This window comes from Rhinolophus ferrumequinum, chromosome 5 (genome assembly GCF_004115265.2).
Source record: "Rhinolophus ferrumequinum isolate MPI-CBG mRhiFer1 chromosome 5, mRhiFer1_v1.p, whole genome shotgun sequence".
NCBI classification, from domain to species: domain Eukaryota; kingdom Metazoa; phylum Chordata; class Mammalia; order Chiroptera; family Rhinolophidae; genus Rhinolophus; species Rhinolophus ferrumequinum.
In genome coordinates, this window is record NC_046288.1 from 34673946 (window position 1) to 34695836 (window position 21891).

At 37.8% G+C, this 21891-nt stretch overlaps 1 long non-coding RNA gene across 1 annotated transcript in view; it reads left to right on the forward strand.

Moving 5' to 3' along the window:
- Positions 1-21891, forward strand: part of LOC117022453 (uncharacterized) — a 53424-nt gene that overhangs the window by 2672 nt on the left and 28861 nt on the right. Inside the window, exon 2 of the long non-coding RNA XR_004423053.1 lies at positions 14561-14744. This is a non-coding gene — a long non-coding RNA (uncharacterized LOC117022453). The remainder of the gene's footprint in view (positions 1-14560; positions 14745-21891) is intronic.

Sequence of the window (21891 nt, forward strand, 5' to 3'; positions counted from 1 at the left end):
TTACCAAATAAAACCCATTTATATATATAGATTTTGTTTTAGAAAGAAAATAAAGCACTTTATAAATAACAAAGTATGCAAAATTCAGAACATTTTTACCTGAAGGAATCACGTGGTAAAAATAAATCTTAGTAATTTCTAATGGGAAGAAGAGTTAATTCAATATTGACTGTATTTTGGGATAAAGTAGATAGCTTTATATTATGATACAATGTTACATGTAGAATCATTATACTATAATCATAGCTTTTCATGTAGTTTAGCTGTCAAAAAAAGGGGAAATGTTGCAAGAGATAAATTCAAACATAACTGGAGAAATTTTGTTATGAAATAATTTATTTTGCATATATTCTTGTTTGTATTGTGACTCTCTTTGTAAAGCCATTACATAAACTCTAGAGGACTGTAGATTATAAATTCAGCTTATATTTAGAATTTGTCTGTGATATGAATATAAAGTCTAAGTCTGCTATATATTGCTAGTGCTAGAAAATGAAATAAAGAAGCAGAAAATGTCTACAAATCTGAGGTTGAGTGGATGTGTCCAAAGAATTCCAGGTTATGAAAAAGATATTTTTTATCTAGTAAACAGACATCCCTATCAGTATTTTATGAAATGTGAAGATGGAAACTACATTATTTATTCCCAAATTTCTTCAGGGACAGTGTTACAGTCTTCTTCTTTAGAGGCAAGTATCAAACTTGATATCTTTCAGGGTCATAATAGAACATTGCCAGTGTAATTTTTTCTATTTTTTTTAATATTAAAACTGGGTCTGGGCTGATAAAAACATAAATGATTCCATAATGTGTGACAAGACATATTCTGTGTTTATGGGTAGAAGAATAGACTTGGAGAGTTGGGTTTTATTCTCCCTCTGTTGTGCTCCAGTTATGCAACTATGACAGTTGATACACTGTCCTTGGATTCTTGGATTTTCCTTAACCAATTTAAGGTTTTAAAAAAAATTAAGTAGGCATTTAGATACTTGCTGGGGACATTCTCTTTTTCAGTGGTGGTATACTGCAATAGAGTTTTGATGCTAACCATCCAAAGTTAGCATCAGACACCACAAGGTTAAAGACATGGTCCCCAATAAGATTGCCCTCGCTTCAAATGCCAGCTGAGTAAATCATTTAAACTTGGGAGTCCCTAGGCCACCTGCATGTCTTGCCAACTGTCTACGAAACCAAGGAGTTCCCACAACCCCCTGCCCCTCCCCAGATTCCATAATTTGCTAGAATAAAATAATAGAACTCAGGAAAAAGCTATACTTATGATTACAGTTTTATGAAGGATACAAATTAGGACCACTCAAGTGAACACACACATAGGGCTGACTTTGGGGGGGTGGGGGCGAGAGATCCTGAATGCACAACTTCCAGGCTCTCTCCCCATGGGGTCAGGGTGCATCAAACTCCTGGCACATCAATGTGTTCCCCAACCAGGAAGGTGTCTGAAGCTTTGGTGCTCAGAGTTTTTATTGAGTTTCATTAGGCTGATTGAATTGTTATCCACATAATTGAACTCAATCCCCACGCCCCAGAGATTGGGAGGTCAGACTGATACAGTATCACAGATCAAAGTGCAATGCTCTCATAACATGGTCACCCTCCATCCTGAACTATCTAGGGTCCTAGCCCGAGTCACTTAATTAGCATAAACTCAGGTATGAGACAAAGCTCATAAATAACAAAGACACTCCTTTTTCTTAAGAAATTCCAGGGATTTAGAGTCTCTCTTCTAGGAAAAAGGACAAAGGCCAAATTCTTGATTATATGACAAATGGTGTGCTCCAGAGCCCTTTCTTTAAAAAGTTAGTTATTCTCAGTTTGTATGCTCCATAGATTAACCATAAAGTCAGACATTCTGGTTGTTTTCTTCCAGGATACCTGGAAGTATGTATGGAACTCCCTTCTCTAGCAATCTGTTCTTTACCTCTCATAGTTTGGGTGGAATATGAAATAATGTTCTAATGTTGTTGTTGTTTTTTTCCCCTGAGAAAATTGTGTGAATCAATATGTGTTCTTATTACTAAGCAAGGTCCAAAAGGATTGAGGCTGAAAACAACTTCTAATTTTAATAAATATTAAAAATATATCTCTTCTTGCTGGTGCTAATCTTTAGTAGTCATTCAATTAATATATATATATATATAAATTAATTTATATATATAGTATATATATATGTATATATATGATTGTTGCTGTAAGTCATAGTAAAACGGTCTGTGGTCAAAGTTGATCTGATTTAGCTTTTCCTATTGCTTGTTCTTAGAATGAGAGAGGTATAGAAATAACAGGCCCATTACTTTCATTTTTAAAGTACATCAGAGCAACAGTCTGATAAAATCAAACAGTTACTTGTAGTTTGGTCCCACTGCACCAATATGGGCTGTGGTATAGAATAACATAAAACAAGATTACTGATAAATTTGATTGGCTGTTGAGTTAGGTCTTGCTGATTCCATGATCTGATTCATTTCACTAAATTTTGTTGCCTCAGCATTAGAGTTATTATTGTTCCTTTTTTGGGGAAACTCAAAAGAGGGAACACTATAGGAATACCTAAACGTCTTAATTTTTCATGGAATTTTTTTAACCTTAATGGAACCAAATTAAGATTCTTAAATATGCAAAAGGCATTTTCTGTTTTTGCAAACCATTTTTTAACTCTCATCGTGTGTTTCTTCTTGGTGGTGGTTGGATGGGAATAACATACCTTTATGGGTTGTGAAGTTCTTAGAACCCTGAAATATGCCATATGCTGAATGTTATACTAGATGAAAACACATCAGCCTTGATGTTAGTCACAGGCTGTATTAAACGCACTGGTCATGAAAAGCCTTTTTAGATCAGGCAGTAAGTAGTAGGTACCTATAATCCATGCAGAGCTTGTTAGAGTATGTGAGAGAAAGAAAATGTATGTTGAAATAATTTATTTGTTGCTAATAAGCACTGTTGTTTAAAAATCATGGTTTATTTTGGCCAAGAATTTCCAATGAATCTCAAGGAAAAAAGAGCATAGCGAAAATGTATAATTATTTCAAAGTTTGAGAACTGATTCTTAATATTTACTTTGTTGTGGGCCAGAAATTAATATTTAGGTTGAAAAATGAGACTAAATATAGCAATTTGGAAGGAAGTACAGAATTGCATTCATTTTGTATTTGGTGGCTATATTACTCAGTACTGTATGGGTTTTTGTTTTTGTTTGTTTTTTTGTATGAAATGAATGTTTCTTTTGTGGGAGGGTACCATTTTATGTGGTGTTGAAATTATTCCCCTGCACTGTATTTTATCTTGGGAAGTGATTGGTGTCAAAAGTATTGCTTGTATCAAGATATATGTACAGAGTGGAGGTTGCTTGGTGATATACAGTGCCCTGATGTTTTATGTTGATGGTGTACTGGCACAATTTACATCAGCCATTCTTTTTTACCTTGAACTCTAAGGTGCAAGAGCTTCTGGATTTATATTTGTAAGACTTTTAACCATTTAAGGAGTTATTTTTAACCAATTCACTCATATTTATGATGTTCTAGTTCCGAGTTGAAAATAAATATAAAACAGCGTTGCCTGTGAGAATATGAAATGGTAAGGGGCTCTTTGACAAGCAGCACTTGTGATGCAAGTCAGAAGAAAAACAACAACAATAACTATTACTGTTAATGTTTCTAACAGCTTCCACTTAAAGGGCGCCCTTTTGAAGTAGGTCGATGCAGTGATTTAGCACCTAGTCTCTGGAGTAAGACTGCGCAGGTCTGCACCCCAGATTTTCTGCTAAGCACGTGACTTTGGTCAAGTTGTTTAACCTCTGTGCCTCAGCTTCCTAATTTTTAAAACGGGCAAAAGGATAGAAGGATTGTTTTGAGGATTATATGAGATGATATGCAGAAACCACATAGAATATTCAACTATTACTTTAATGATGATATTTTGCAATATCTCTAGTCCTTACAGCAACTCTGACAAGTTATTTGTCTCTCCAAATTATAGATATGGAGCTGAGTCTAAGAGACATTAAATGACTTGCCATGAACCCATACTGGGGACTGAAAGTTAGGTTGGCTGGCTTCCATTCTCTAATTCATTTCACTTAGTTTTATTGCCTCAGGATTTGAGCTATTATTCTTCCTTAGTTAGGGAAACTTTAAAAAGGGAACACTATAGGACTATCTAAGTCCTAATTTTTCATGGAATATTTTTTTAACCTTCATGCAACCAAATGTCATACGGTATGCAAAGAGAAACCATTAGCCAGCCTACAAATACGTTTTTTGGGGGAAAAAGGATTAGTGTTGTCATTGAGTCATAGTGTAAAATGCGGTGTGTAGTTGGGCTAAATTGGAATATATTTATAATTTAGAGAAATTTGGAGGGATTTTTTTAGCATATATGTTGCACGGAAACTGTCACACACTTTCTACAGTCAATTTTAATTGCATGCACATTGATTATCCAATCTGAGTACTAACCCTGATAAATCTTACTTTAAGTTCTTATTAATATAAATAACTACTTTGCTTAATTAAATAATTTCTGGAGATTATGAAAAAGTATATTTCCTTTTCAAGCTAGTCCGCATACTTTCAAGATCTTTAGTGGCAAAAGCCATTGACATATGAGCACCGTTCTTCACATAGTTGCACCCTCTTGCCGTCTGGCGGAGCGCTATGTGTATTGTAGAGGGTTTATAGTTTGTTGAATGTTTTTGTCAAGATTATCTTTTGTACACTCTTCACTATTCTTAAATGTTTTAGAACTACCCCACTTAAACTTTCAACACAGCAATAATTTGGGTATCTCCCAGCCATCTAATCTCCACATAGCTGTTGCAGTTTGACACTTTTGAATATAATGTCACTGCTAGTAGACTGTGCAAGGTCTGTGATGTCAGAAAGAGGCAAGATATAGTGAGATTTTCCCAATACCTAAAATACTCCTGTTTTTATTGTAGGGGCTGAAACCCAATAGTATTAAAAGAATTGGGTATAAAGCAGAATGCTTATGTTTCTATTTGAGAGAGCCAGGTCAGTGACATGACCTTATCATGTGCATTACTTAGTTTGGCAATGAACTCTCCTGCTGACCCCAACACCTGAACCAGTGTTTTGGGAATAATCCCAGACTCGCCCCTATTTCCACACACCCTTTCCGTGATTGGGTAATATCCTGTTACTCTACTTAAATTGTTTTCCTGTTTATCCCTTTTTCCTCATTCCCCTTGCTATTTCTGTTTTTACACATTTGGAACCACATTGGTTTTTCTCTTTTTGTGAATGAGCGTTTCTCCATAGTATTAAATATTCTTCAAAACATGATTTTTGTCTCTCTGTGCTACTTTATTATATAGTTGTACACAATTAAAATTTTTCTTTATTTTTGTTTAGATTATTTCCCATTTTTTCATTCTTACAAATGATGTTTCTGTACAAATTCTTACTTAGAAATATATCTGGTCATTTCCTTGGGCTAGATTTTTAGAAATATAATTTCTGGGCACAATTTCTCAATATATTTTAAAGGTTCTTAAAACATAATGGTATTATTTTTTTTCAGAAAGTTTACTGATTTATTCTCCCATCAGTAGTATGATAGTATTTGTCCCACTATCAAGATTATTATTATCTAAAACACTTTTGTCAATTTGATAGATAAAAATGTTATCACAATGCTATGCTATTTTAACTGGTGTTTTTGAATGCTAGTGAGGTTGACTTTTTGTTTTGTTTTTTTAAATGTGCGTATGACTTGCATCTCTAATTTTTGTAGTTTGAGATGTTTGAATACTCACTTTACATTTTAATGTAGTAAAATCTGTTCCTCTATCATGATTTTTCACTGGTTTTATACTGATAAAATACTTTCAAAGTTAAATACTTTATTTCTTAATACTTTTTATATTTTTTCCTGTTTTATAACATTTAAAAATCATTTAACTCTTTAACCCATCTGAAATACATTTTGACGTATTTTGTAAAATGAATATCCAATTTAACTTTTCCAAATATAATAATGTCTCCACATTTATTTATTTATTTACTATATGTGCTACAGTCTGTTTCATGGTCATCTAATTAGTTCCATTTATCCATCTGTTGATTTTTGCACAGATTCTCAATTTGTTTAAAATACTAAAGTTTTCCACTGTATTTTGATGTTTGATGGAGTGAGTGCCCTTTTATTGTTTTTATTTTTCAAAATACCTTTTATGTTTGTGTTGTCTGTTCATCCAGAGAATTTTTAGAAGAACTTTATCATGCTTTTCTGCAGAATATCACTGGAAAGAATAGACACATTTAAAGTATTTTGTCTCTTCATTTAGTTATTTAGGGCTTATTTTCCATTTTCACTAAAGTTGTCTAGTTTTAGTCATATAAATTCCACACATTTGTTTGGTCATAGTTATTCATAGGTTCTTTATATTCTTGACTGCTACTCTGAATTGGTTATTTTTTCTATGATATTTTTCAGCTCGATTTATTTGTATACATACATCTTTTTAAATAGTTTTTTCAGTTGCTTTTAGTAGTTCCCACTGTCAGTTTTGGCACCAGAGGGCGCTGTGGCGCAGTGGAAAGAGACCTACTCAGGGAAAAGGCCTGAGTCTGAGTCCTGGCTCCCAAAGTTATTTCCTGTGTAGCCTTGACCACATCTTCTATAAAATGGGAGAATTCCTCCTCCCTCTTACAGGATGTTGGGAAAATTCATTCAGAAGCGTTAATGTACATAAGCCCCTTGGCCGGTGATCTGGAAGGACGGAGATCGGGCACCCTTGGGAGGCAAGTAGGCGCTCACATTATGTAACGTGGGCAGCTACTTCTATTACCGAGATATAAGGCAGCACTTGATGGTAAATGGGGTCATACTTTGAGATGCAGAAAAGGATTCATTAGCAGCATTTCTAGGGTTTGATATTAAAGTCAGTATCAGCTTCTGATTTTTATGCATTATAAATATCACTGCAGTTGATAAGATTATTAGTATGGCAGCACGGGGTTGTGGAATAGATAGTAATACAGAAAGTCAGGCCGCGTGGGCCCTAGCCCCCACTGTGCCACGTGGTTGGGTGGTACTGAGTGGTTCAGTCTTTTTGGATTTCAGTTTGCTGACATGTAAAATAGACGTTCAAGTGTGAGTCAAGACAATATAGACCAATTAAAGATTGTTTCTGCAAACAAAATTGGGGAGCTAAGTGGAATGCCTGATTTATTCTGCATGTGCTTGATGGTTCTCTAGATTGGTTTCCAGTGGCTTGGTGTGGATATATGATGCCTGATTCGGGTGGGTTTCCTGCACGCTCTAAGGTTATCTATCATCAGTGATGGATCAAAAACTGTGGATATTCCAGGAAAGCTTTTTAAAAATTTTTTTGTAATAAATAAAGCTATGGTGAAAATGCTACAGTTTTTAAAATTTAAATATATTTTTTTAAATCCTCAAACTGTTCATGTCGTTTAGACTATTCAAGTGTCGACAGACTCTTAACTAGAGCCTTGGGAGGAGCAACACTGTAATCCTTTGAATAATATCCATGAATCCAGGATCATGTTGGATATTATCACTCATTACCGTTGTGAGAAAAGGATGATTAAACTAATAGTTACTGGGAGACATTTCTGGTGACAGGAGGCAATGATGAAAATAAACTGACTTCAATATACATTTAGAATCGGGAGTAATGGGACATGGCAGGAAGCCAATAAGTGAACATGGCCCCTCGCTCTGATCAATGAATTACTTTCCCCTCTCTCTCCCTCCTCTTGAGAGCAGCACAGGAACCTTAATGAAAAATCAATAGCCCTCTGTAATTCAAAACTGGAATCAATCCTGACCTTTCTTTTTTTTCCCTTCCTAAGAGGATGTCTCAGCTCAAGACAGAGTTCAGTTGTAAAGTACAGTTCTTCAAAAAACCTGCAGAAGTCAATGGTACTGTAACAGCTACTGTGTTTCCCCGAAAATAAGAGCTAACCGAAAAATAAGCCCTAATATGATTTTTCAGGATGACATTCCCTGAACATAAGCCCTAATGCGTCATTTGGAGCTAAAATTAATACAAGACCTGGTCTTATTTTCGGGGAAAAACGGTATATATATAAGATGTCAGAGGGGTAGTAGCTTGGGGGAGAGGGGTTATCGCTTTGTGAGGGATGTAAATGTCTATGTTGCTTTGTACATCTGGAACTAAAAAAAAAAAAAAAAAGCCTGCAGAAAAAACCTGACATCAATTCACAGCAGTTTATACTTGCTACAGATAAGGCTTTGCTTCCTTGGAATCTCAAGGAGTGTCGGGACTTTACATTTCCTTTCTTGCATAGCTCTTCCTTCTAAGTCCTATCTTAAAAATCATTTGCAACCATCATTTGTTTTGTTTTCTTAATGGTCCTTATGGTAGTTACTGCTCTTAGGGCTGCAGGTGTTTTAAAACATAGGGTTATAGCTCTGGATGCTATCTTTAGAGCCCGTAGGATTGAGTGGGAACGAATTTTTGTTGCAGGCCTCTGTTAATACCTTCTCTAGCATCTGTTAGCTGTTAAGTCTGTGCTTCAAACAAGTCAGGGCCCATGTGCCCTTGACCTAAAAGCAATTAGGACAGGCTGAAAGCAAACTGCGATGTAGGTTTAAAAATGTGTTTACTGCTTTTTTATTTCAAATTAACGCAATATAGGACAGAGGTCCTCAGGGTCTCTACTAGCCCATATGCGATGATAATCCTGATAAGTCTTGAACAACTGGCTCCCTTTTTGGGGACTGGCCTTCTTTGTAGGGTTTGCTAATTTCCTTGGTGTAAATACTCCTACCATGGCTGATTTCAAGGTGCCATTGTGACTGTCACTCAACATGGAGTTGGGAGGAAACGCACACAATGGACTCAGCTTGCTAGATGGTATGACCTGGTCCTAGCACACCGCTGTGACCACAAGATTGCTTTGCACAAATTAGAAACAGCATCCTCTCTGGGTGGACTCAGCATGGCTTAGTGGATTGCTGTAGGGGATGTAGTTCAGTCCCCTTTCACCCTTTTACCGAGTGTGATAGTGCAGTGTAGTGACCTGTACAACAATATGTGAGCACTGGGAGTTCTTATGTTGGGGTCTGTAAACCCTGAAGGGCCAGTGGATGGGCTTCAGAGAATCTGTGTCCCCCTGTACAGTCGGGTGTGTTTGTGTCTGTGTGTGTGTGTGTGTGTGTGTGTGTGTGATTTTTATCTGGGGAGAGGATCCATGGCTTTTATCAGATTTTCAAGAGTACCAAATTCAAAAAGTTAAATCCCTGAAAATTCTAATTACATCTGGGGATTCTGGAACGACTTTGAAATGCTATTTCAAAGGCTATGCAGCCATAAGACTTAGTAGGAGTACTGACTTTGTAACTTTCTAGGAAGAAAGAAAGCATCATTTTGAAACTGGAGGCAAACATGGAATTTGGATAGGCCTAGGCATTTTTGAATACCTCGTAGATGTAGGCAGTATTCACATCCTGTATAACGATGCAGCCAGAAGCCGACAGGGTTTAGTTTTCCTGCATTCACCACGTGCCAGTCAGAGCAAGGCATAAGAACATAGGGACATAACCCTTTCTGTCCTTTGAGGTGGCATAGAGTACTTCAAGAATCACTCATTTCTTTTTTGTCTTTGCTCTGGGGATGAGGGGGCGCTGACTCCCAGTTTATGGTCATTTTGCTCAGGCTCATCCTGCACAATTTCTAACATTTGGAGAATGTTTCTCATGGCAGCATCTAGTATGTGGCTGCTCTCTGAGAGCAAGCGGTGATAAAAGGAAGACACTCAGCTCCATTTCAGTGGTTGCGGCTCTGTAATCCAAAATTACAGTCTAAGAGTATCACATATAGAGAGGTTTTCTGGAGTATTTCATAGTTTCATTTAATCATCTGATCATGAGGCTGATAGGACAGGTCTCTTTATGACTATTTTGTAGATTCAGGAGCTGAGATTCAGGTGCTTAGAACATGCCCAAGGGAACTGAGAATTGCAAGCAGCGTCAGGCCCCAAACCCAGCTCTTGTCAAATTTTGTCTACTATCCTTCGTACTACTCCTACTGTCTCACTGTCGCCGTGCTCCTGATTGTTCTAAGGGTTGAAGGTTGAAGCAGTCAGGTGTGCCAGTCCAGCCAGGAGTGTGCTGAGGGCAAACCTTGAGACTGCTGGCTGGAGTGTAGTTATTTCCGTATTCCTGATGGCATTTCTTAGGGAAGCATCTTTTATGAGCAAGGGCTTTGGAGCAATATGAACCTGGGGTGGAATCCTGGCTCTGCTTTTTCCTGGTTCTATAACCTCTCCAAGTCTCTGTTTTCTCTTCTGTAAGGTGGAGTCAACCGCACTTCTCTTAGAATTGTTGTGAAGATTAGTGTACACCAAACACTTAGATCATGCCTGATCATTTATTTATGAAAAAACAACATGACTCTAGAATTTCAAGGTTATAATTTATTGGAAAGCTTATTTTACAAGCTTTATTTGAAAACAGCTGCACTAAGGTATGTGTAAAAGATCCCAAATAGGGCTACAGCGCCTGCCAAGTCTGTTTCTACTCTCTAAACACCGGAGGAGGCTACCAAAGGAGACTACTGTAACAAAGGAAAACGATAAATAAAGGAAAGAAGAAAACAGAGAACAAACCCTCAGCTCCTTCAATGCACAAAACTGTCAGACATTTATATTCAAGTTCCTGAGGCCTTCATTTCCAGCTCTGCCTAAATCCAAACAAAAAGGGCTGCGTCTCTGCTTACGTTTGTGGGCTCCTCCTCTGAGCCTTCACTGAGTGACCTATCATTACGTGATATTTCTGTTCCCAGATAATAAAGTCCATGTCACCCCCGAGTGACAAGGACTTCCTTTCCTCAGAAACATCCACTATTGCTGTCAGTGATCCTCTATTGTTGTCTTCTGCATTTTCCCCAGGAACGTGTGCAAGGTTTCTCCTCTGTTGGACAGATCCCTTCTGCTTCTGTGCCCCTGCTTCTGCTGCGTCGTCTGTTTGCTGACTGTCGGGGCTGCTGGCAAGGAGGCAGGCTCTACTGCTTGGCGTGGAGCTGAGCACACTCACGCTGCCAAGTGACCCTGTATCACTACGCTTGTATTTTAGGTTTCCCGGGGTCTTATCCCTTGACATCTTCTTAAGTCCGAGTAGGGAGGAGCAGTGTTTGAAATGTTTGGGATGCTGGGGCAGAGGGATGCATTCCTGCAAGGGCGGCCCCGGCCTTCAGCTGGCGCGCCCGGGCTGAATCTGCAGTCATTGCTCCTCCACCAAGGTCGTAGTGGGGTTCAATTGGCATTAAAGCCCCCTCTTTCCTCCTTCCTTCAAAAACCAAAAACTGTTCCTGTGTGAAAAAGACTTAGTTCCTAAGAGCATTTGTTCAGATTTCCCCATTGCATTATATAGGCAAACTTAGCCCTCTTTCTTTTTTTTGACTCAATTTTTTAAAACTTTTATTCCCTTCCTTCCTTTCTCCTTTTCCCCCTCTTTCCTTCCCTCCTTCCTTCCTTCTCTCTCTCTCTCTCTCTCTCTCTCTCTCGCTCTCGCTCTTGCTCTCGCTCTCTCTCTTTTACTCTCTCTCTTTTTGTAGTTATCTTTATTTGTAAATTTTAGTATAAGAACATGGACTTTGGAGCCAGACAGCCTGGTTTTGAATTCCAGCTCTGCTACATAAGAGCTGTGTAATGTAGGGCAGCTTATTTAACCTCTCTGTGATTCAGTTTATTCACTTGTAAAATTTGAATAATAATAGAACTTAATATATCGAGTACTCTGATGATTAAATGAGTTAATACATGGGTGACTATTGCAGAATGGGTTATAAGTGTTGGTATTTATTTATGTATGTATGTATGTATTTAACAATCCAGATTTGCATATATCACATTGACTAGAAACATTTTAAGATGCACTATGATAGCTTTTAAATTTGGAAACGAGAACTATAAATACAACACATTCTAAAAATTTCTGTGAACACTCACACTATAAAGAAAACTATAGAAAAAATAAAGAAAAAACTTTTAAAGAAAAAGGCGTTTTCCAAAACATACTTTAGTATTGACATCTTTAGGAGAGAGAAAGCACAATTATCCAACCCTGAATACTGTTGGCTTTGGCTGCATGCACCAAATTAAAATACGTAGGTAACTAAATACAACCAGAGGTTTTCATTGCAATCTGCTATATGTATTTTTTTGGATCTTTGTCCCAGCTGTTCCATGTACATTTAGCTAAATAATGTAGCTGTATAAGAACAAGTGGTATGCCTATTTTTAAACACACATTGTTTTCAGTGACCGCACAGGTATGATTTATTTTATTCTGGGTAGAAAGTACTCAGAGTCAAGGCCCACTCTGCATGGCTACGTCAGAACATGAGTGCCGTTGGTGCTAGAAAGTGGGTTGTCTCGGGCTTTCTCTAAGACCAAGGCCTTGGACTCAGTTTTTCTAATAACACTGGATCAGTTTTTGCCCCCCCCCACCCTTTTTTTTTCTTTTGGGTACCATGAGGTAGGTCTTCTTGGAGTTTAAACCCATACCTTTTTTGCATTCCAGAGGCTGGCTTTACACATAGGAGCTTTATAAACGTTGTTTGATGATATTTCTCTGTTTTTAGCCTCTTAACTCATCAATGTCCTATCTGTGAAATGCAGATAGCATATCTATACTTCCTGCTTCGGTAAAATTTGTTTAGGCATAACAAACATCTGTCATGCTTTTAAAATTTTTAAGGATTATTATAATATTTTTTTAGAGGAAACTTCCAATGCTGTTTTGTCAACAGAAGTAGATTTCTAGGTAAGGTCCGTTTCTGTTGATCTGCTGGAAGAAATGCATATTTAGATTCAAAATCAATTTATTAAGTGGAATATAAACAGAGAAAACATCAAAGTATATTTTTAATACCTTGGCATTTTCACATGGCTTCTTGGCAATCAGTGTCTTTTTTATGGCTATAAGCTGATTTTCTTCCCCTGTTAAGAACAAATGCCCTTTATTTCAATCAGTTTCCACTTGCTCACAGCTTTCTTTTTATATGAATTTCAAGTGCACTATATTATGTGGCGTTCCTATTTGCCATACTGTGCCCACATAAAATCATATTGGTCCTGTCAACCGATAGACATAACTTGCAAAAAGAAACTCTGGTTTGGAAAGCTCAAAAGCTGAAAGTTGGCTATTAGTAAGATTTCATTTGCTTCCAAATCTGACTTCTCTTTTTGATGAAAGGATTAAGGATGTGATTTCTGTTAAAAAAAAGAAAATTATGGGTATGAAAACATACACTGTGTACTTCATTAACATGGTGCTCCAAAGAGTAAAATTCATAGGGCCATTTGGGAACTGGGAATGGAGAAGGGGAGAAGACTAGATGGCCCCGGGACATGGATATCAAGTGGAACAATTAAACCACCTGGAGAACTATAGACATGGAAATGGGACAGGGGGTCTTTCATTGCCAGTTTGCTGATTAAAAGCTGGGCTGAGTCAGAAGTGATCTAAGCCGTTAGCATCCTACCCTCGGCCAAGGACCTACTGAGAATAAAGTAAGTATGAAATGGGCTTGCTCAGCTTCCCAGGGTGATATCCCATTCAGATATTTTTGAATGCTGTCCCCTTAACAATGTCTTTGGTGGTAGAAACTTAAGCAAACCGAGTTCTGTTCATCCCCTTTAATTCTGAATGCACCAAGTTGGCAGGGGGAGCCTTATCTCTTGCTTCTATTGACAGTCACATAAATGGAGGGTCCCAATGTCTGGACTTGCCAATCCATCACCTATGGTGAGCACCATAACAGTGATGTACTAGCAAGGCTGTTGACCTTTGTGAACTAGAATGATAATGTGCTTACAATTGGAGGGTGAGGTCTGAGGACAAGGAGTAATAAAAGTCTCATTAATATACTAGATTTGGGTAACAATTACAGAAAGTGTTACGGAGACAAAGGAAAGGGAACCAGCCTATGCTGGAATCCCAGAGGGCTGGAGCTGTCTATAAAGTGGTTGTTTAGAGCAAGGCCCATTTTGCATACGTGCATGCATGGGTTACTTGTGTGAGATGTCCATGTATACACATATCGTTCTACATAAAGTAATATACTGTCTTTTATGACATGGATATAGTTACAAAAGCGTGACTATTCTGAGGCTAATTCCACAAGCTGTGAACAAAGTTCTCATCCTTTGATGATCCTATCTTCTCTAAAGCTGTGGAAGCTGCCCTATGAGTTAAAGTCATCCTCGAGTCGAGGTGTTGGTATTTGGAGAGCTAGGTGGTAGAAAGGAAGGGACTCTGAACTGGTTAGCAGAGGACTTTTTGTCTTTGTTTTAGACTCAGCTGTCTCACCCAAAAAGCTGTGTGATAGGAGGAAGCTTCTTAACCTCTCTGGGCTTCCTTTGTAGCCAAATCAGGAAATTAGACAATCTCTGATTTTCCTTTCTAAAATTCTGTGGTCCTAAATAATTGTTATGGTGGTGATGATGGTGGGAACTTTTACCTTTGTTTTTACTGGGTTGGTGTACTTTCTGATAACTTATTTTCGTCTTCCCCCTCCCAGGAAATCCTCTCACTTTTTTGGTCCTTTGAGTTTTATAAAGAAAGGAAAAGGTGAAGAAAATGATAAAAAGAAGAGTGTGAGTGAGAAGCAGAGCATTGATGTGTCAGCCAGGGTGCCACCCTGGCACAGCCAGCCCGTGTTCTGCCTTGCTGGGCCTGCCTGACAGGAGCCCCTCTCAACCTGGGTGAGTGCTGTGTGTCACAGTCAGGGAACAGTCCAGGGTTATAGCTTCGCTTTATTTGTTAAACAAAAGGAGATAATTAAAGGAGCTATAAAAAATTCCCTGCAGAGCCTGTACTTGATGTGCACAGTGGCTTGGGTTATTCATTGATACAGATTTCCGGTTCAGTTCACCCTCTGATCGTCGTTGAACATGACCTGTGTGGTCGGGTCTGTGACTGCAGTGGTCTGGGGGGCTCAGAGTGGAGTACCACGTGAGATGGGCTCCTCTTCCCTGAGAAAGTCAGTCACCGTGGCTGAAGACACGAAACCAGCTATTCAGGGCAATGTCAGGAAGCCAACATCGCGGATCCCGCCTCATGTCCCTCCTTTGCCCTCCTCCTTCTTCATGTTCGTGTTTTCCTGGTACATTTTATTCCCCCGTTTTCTTCTCCCCCATTCCCTTAAGTAGAGGTGACACAGATCAATACCTTTGATGGAAAGTAATAATCAGGCCTATTAAGTGACAAAGGTTTACTCTGTAACAGCTGTGCTGGCGGGAGAGGAGAGCTTGTCTGACTAATGAATCATGAAACAATCAGGCAGTAGCCATTTGTGTTTAGATCTGTAAATATGGTGTGGTTCAAGTGCCAGACCATTGCCGGCGCTCCAGCTGGGGGCACAGATGGTCTGCATTCAGAGCAGCACGAGTGTGAAGAAAGGGTTTTTTCCCTTTCTCTGTCCCACACTGCACCTCTCCGAGCCTCCCCTCAGCTATCAGCAAGAGGAACTTGAGAGAAAGAAAGGAGAGTGCTTTTGGGGAAGGAAGGGCCTCCAGTGTGCATTTCAATGTAGGTCACCAAATACTTGAGGCTCTGAAGTGCTCCACCTGGGAGGACAAAATGCTAATGGAAAACATCGCTGTCTTGTATTCCCAGAAGAAGATTCGATATGTGTGTGATTCTAAATGTCTGATTTGGCACTGCGAAATATATTCCTTTATACTTTTCTTACCCATCTATCCTCCATCTCCTGTTTTGTCCTCAGCTATAAACTGCATAAGCTGAGAGAAATATATAAATATTCCAAGATGAGAAACTAACATTTATATACAAAGCTAAAACGGTTCTTTATAAAAATATGCTAATAATGTCTATTTGGATTCTGTTTCTCTTAGTTCTTGAAGATCTTCATCTTTAAGAGAAAACAACATGAAAAGCTAGTCATCCTGAATTTAATCAAATATACTTTTGCAGGTTTTTTTGTTTGTTTGTTATTATTGTTCACCTTAGCTTTATTTTATTTTATTTATTTATTTTTATTTTATTTTATTTTATTTTTTCACTAGAGATAGGTACTGTGCCATTTAAAAAATCAACATTTAAATTCGTTGTTGAATCATTTATTTATTTATATATTAACTTATTCGATTGATCCATTTTAAATTATTTTCTTCTGTAATTTCTTTTGGTGCTCTAAAAGTTTTGTTATTTAGCAGTTTCTGGTGAGTTACCTGTAAAACTTGCGCTGTGGCCCCCTTTCAACTATGGGAAACACAATCCTTACCATTTTTTCTCACCTTTAAAACATGATAAAAAATGGTCTGTAGGGGGATAATTTATAAATGTTTAGGAATACAGAGGGTGCCAAAAATATATATGCACATTTTAAGAAAGGAAAACCGTATTAAAACTGTATTATAATGCTCACTATATACTGATAACAAAGGATGAATACAAGTCATGTTTAACTTCTGCAATTACAAGACGTGCTCAAAGTGGTTACCATCAGCATCCAGACACTTCTGATTACGGCGAACTACTGCTTGAGTAATGTTGACCAAAATGTCCACTTGTATACATTTTTTTGGTACCCCCGGTGTTTAGGAAAGACAGATATTTGAAAATATATTCTGGAATTCACCTTTTCCCCTTGAATTTAGCCTCTTTTTAGGAGGCCCATTTTCCTTTGCTTCTCTCTGGAGAAAATAACAAAGAAGATATTTTTCAGGATGCGCTACAACTATTTTGGAATAGTTGTTTATTTTGAAATAAACCCTATCAGTGTTTCAACTGAGGTGCTAAATTATAAGTTTGCTGTTGAAATTACAGATATTTATGAAATATTTACAAGAGTACTGAGTTGTGATAAAATATATTGAATGCAAACTCCAAATAGCTCTGCCTTGCTGCCTGGGACTGGCTGGCTCTTGTTTCCTAAGGATGATCTGGTATGAAGATTACTTAGATTAGGTCTAAGGTTGCTGGTAATTTCAGTTTGTTAGAAAGTAATGAAAAGGAGACGATGAGATAAGGGGTTTGAGTGTGTGCACATGGTGCTCCTTAGGTTCCTCGAGGTTTGGAGGTCATGGTCTCCTTGTAGAGGCCAGAACTCAGAAGGGAATACTTACTGCCATCTCTAATGTTTAGAATGTCATCACTCAACGATCAGTCTCATTGCCATCTAATAAAAATCCTGCCATGCCACAACTACATGTTCTTCCATACGGATTGTTTCTTCATCCATCAGGTCTCCAGCAGGTCTAGCCATGGCCTACCACAGATCCATTCTGGAAAAAAATGGTGATGGGACCAAACCTGCCCATTACAGGTTCAGGTCAGCATTTGCTTCCTCTACACCAGACACTTTAAGTACAACATCATTTCAACACTTTGCAAACTTGGGATAGTGCTTGTATGGAGATATACCTGTCAGATATTTTCAGTTGACTCATTGATCTGGCTCAGTCAGCAGTACTTAAAAATCTGCGGTCATAAATCTGTGAAAGTCTGATGGGAGACATGAACTCTCTTCTCAGAAAAATGTTTGCTATGATATTTGCATACATAACATTTTACCACAGTTTTAGAAGTTTCTAGGATCTCTCAGAGCCCACCCATAGTTCCCCAGGTCATGAACCTCTGCTTTTCTTCTATGCTTAGCAAGCTGATCTTGGGACCAGATCCTTCAGCACCATCTAAAAATCATGTCACCACCTTGTTCCCTATAGCACCTGACTCCCAATTTTATTCCATACCTCTGATTTCTTTTGATCAACTCTTTATTTTCTAATTCCATTTTTTGCTTTAATTCATTGTCTTTAACAACCACCTCACTCCCTTTTCTGCTAATTTTGTAATATAATTGTTCCCCTAGAATTGTTTTGCATATATGTATATTTACTTTTCTATTGCTTTTCTGTGTTTTCATTAATAATTTTTATTATACTTGGCACATTCTAGGTACTTAAAATATTAATAGTAATAATATTAGTTAATTATTATTGAGAACCTACTAAACATTGCATTGGATGTTCTCTGACCCTTATTGCAAGTCATCATAGCAACCCTGTAAGGCAGGTTATATCCTATCATATTATAAGGAACCTGAGGATTCTGGAGATTAAGAACTTGGTAGATATATATATATATATTTCCCTTTAAGTGATTTCTGTTTTTTTTCTTAAATAAATTTTTTTAAATGTGAAATTTTATCTCACTCCTGGAAATGCAAAACAAAAATATACTATTTAATTGCCAAAATATTAGGTTGGTACAAAAGTTTTGCAGTTTTTGCAATCATTTTTAACCTGTTAAACTGCAGTAACTGTTGCATCAACCTAATATAACTGTAAAATAAATGCATAATATGTAACTATTTTTAAGAATCTATATACCACCAAATATTATCTACTGTACATCCTGTGATATAACATTGCCCTTATACCATACTCTTTTCTTAAATTAGTGCTGGTTTTCTTTTTTGTCTTTCTCTCCTCCTCCCCTCTCTTGTTTCTTTACTTCCCCATCTATCATCTTGTCTCTCTAAGGCCTTGGAGTTCATCTTGCTCAAACACAACATCTGATCTAGCTCCTCACCCTGAATCACCAACTCCCTTAGGTCAAGAAACCCAACATGAATTCCCTGTCCATGGTGTCTCTTTAGTGCAAATACTTTCATTGGAAAAGCATTGCTCACTTCATTCTTGCTCCAGCTCCAGGCAGATGGGGAGGGTGGTTCTCTAATTCACAGGCAATATCCAGGTACAGCGGCTCCTACTACCTGAGGTATTAGGCTCATTGGCCTGAGAGCCAGGGTGTCAGACAAATCTCCACTGCTTCCTTCAAACATTTGTGGGTTCTGTACTTGGCCCTCTGTCTACTCAATGGGCCCTTTCTGTTGAGGTGGTCTCAGGCAGTCCCGTGATTTTAAATAAAAATTTAAGCATGCCATCTCTCAAATTATATTTTCAGCCTGGACCTCTCCCTCTCTCTGCTCTTGTACCATTTTTCTCATGCTGCAGAATGATTTTTTCAAAAATGGAAGTAAGATCACATCACTTGCTGATTAAAGGCATCCGGTGAGTTCTGTTATTAGAAAAAACTTCAAGCTCATTAACACATAGGGCACATTGGGCCCCATGTGTTCTAGTCCTGCCTAACTCCCTGATGTCATCTCCCTCTATGAAGCTGGAGCTACCCCGACTTTCTTCCTGTGCTCAGGATGTGCCCAGTTCACTTCCACCTCAGGGACTTTGCACTTGCTATACCTTTCCCTTGGGAAGCTCTCTTTCCAGATATCCTCATGGCTGCTTTTTTTTTTTTTTTTAATCATTCAGATCTCAACTCAAATGTCACCTCTTCTACCCTACAGAAATCCACCCAGCCTAACCATTATTTTTTTGTCTTCATTACACTTATCAACACTCAAAATTCTTTCTTTATTAATGTAAATATTTATTGTTGCTTCTACTTAGAATATAAACTCCTTGAGGACAGAATCTGCTCGCCTTGCTCCCTGAAGAAGTCGTGGGGCCCAGAACAATGCCTAGCAATAAGAGACCCTCAATAAGTATTATTTGACAGGCTGATTCTTCCCCAAATCCTTTAGTTTCTTTGTCTTAGAGCTTACTGTGAACTGTTTAATACAATACCGCATTTCAGTAATTTACCAATGGCCTTAAAATTCCAAGATGCTTCCAGTTGACACCTGGTAGGCACATAGCAGCGAACAAGTCTGGTCCACTCAGTAAGAAATCAGACATTGGCCTCGTAAAACCTGAATCTACTCCTGCTTGATGGTAAGAATTTTTAAAAGTGTCAGAAACTGCTCAGGTGGGTTAAAGGATAAAAATGTGAATAACTTGGGGTTGGGCGTTGGTGGGAGAGAAAGGTGTTAAGTGAGCTGAATTCTCTTTTACCCTTTCTGTTTTGGGCTACATTGAAGATTTTTCTAAGACTTATTGTGGAATATTGAGTCCAAGTCCATAATATTTTAAAATTTTACTTTGTATATTAATCTTGACTATCCGGTCCCCGTTTTTAGCTTGTATTTAGTAAAATCTTTCAGTTAGTGATATTCCCCTCTTTCATTTTTGTCTGTCACCTCTTCTCCCTTTTATTTTCTAGTTATTTACATATTTCATTAAGAAAACATCACTTAGAATAGTAAAAAGAACCAGTGTTAAATTCCGGACTTTAGGTTTACTATTCTTTTGCCTCAGGTCAAACTGAGTCTCAGTCTCTCATCTGGAAAATGTGGCAATCTTGGAAGATTATTTCTTCCTCTCCAAATTGAGTGATATTTGGGTGGCTGTGGATATTTGGGAGATGGCTTAGGAAAGCTAAGTTGGAGATACATTTCACTTGGGCTTGGGGGGGATACAGGTGTGTGGTTTGCAGTCACTTCTGAGGATAGTTACATGATCGCTTGATGTCTTGGTGTAGAAACTTCTGGAACTGAGTTGTTTTAGCCCTCATTATGACACAAAAATACATGGCCAGAGGCTGTTTTCTATGGTGCTCATCCCTGGCATATGCAGGTAGTGGAGGAGAAACAGATATGAAATGTACAGAGCCAGAGCTAGTCTGGATTATTCTTCTAGATGCTGTGATGTTTGTGGTATTTGTCAGCTTTGTGAATTATATAATTGGCTTTGATTTCTTTTCTGATTTAAATAAATATTCACTTTTATGCCTAATTTTTATTTATAATTTAATATTCTGTTTCTTAACAAGGGCCTTCCCTAATTGTATAAACTTCAGGCTCCATGAAACCCAGATCTGCTCCTGCTTGATGGTAAGAATTTTTAAGGCACTCACACCTTTGTTGAGTTAGAACTTGCTTCACTAAAACCAATCTTAAATATGGAGCAAACAGAATCATACAGAACCCCCAATGCACTATAATTCCATGAATTTGTGCTCTTGGTAGAAGAGGTTCTACATTTTTCTCAAAGTGCTATTATTTCGTAATTGAAAAAGAAGTGTTTGGCAGTACAGGACTTTTGCTGTGTGGCTTCAGGGCAAAAGCAAGAGGATACTGGCGTTCCTGCCATTGGAATCAGTTGGAAATCTTGTATATATGTATTTGGCATCTGTATATCTCTAGTCTCTAATCTCACCTCCTCCTACTCTTACTGGGTCTGCAATAGGCCTTCATAGCAGCCCTTTCTGAAGGTAAGATTATGAGACCTGGAATTCACAGAGCTGTTTATTGCAACCATCCTTACTACACACTGCAGTCCCAATTTCCCTTTCTCTATTATTTCCCAAGGTACTTATTACCCTATGATTTATTAAATATTTTATTATTTAGTGTCTATTTACCCCAACTGGAATGTAATGCAGTGATGATAGTGATATTGTACCTGTTTTATTCACTGCTGTATCCTCAGTGTCTAGGAAAATGCCTGGCATATAGTAGATGTTCAAAAAAATGTGTCGAATGAATGCTAATATTAGTAGATAGAGTTTGGCAAGATGACATTCCATTTCATTTTAGGAGATATCATTTCTTGTCTCCATTTGCATAGGTTAAGTCAAGGTCCAGATTAAAAGATATATTCCTTCTCATTTCTCACATTGAAGCAAGATCTATAATTCTTTTTTAACTCTTTTCTCCATCTCTGCACCTCATTTTTGCTATTGATTAATAAAGTGATAGTGTATTTTGAGTTGTATCATTCAAGGTGAGGACTAATGTGCCTCTTTAGATCTTCTTTCTTTTTTCTTTAAAAATTATTTTATTTTACTCTGATTTTATTATAAAAGAATACATACTCATCATTAGAAAACCAAGCAATTCAGAATTATGTAACGTATCTCCCTTCCTCTGACTACATTTCTACAAAAATAGCCACTGTTAAGAAGTTGTTCTATAGCCTTTTTAGA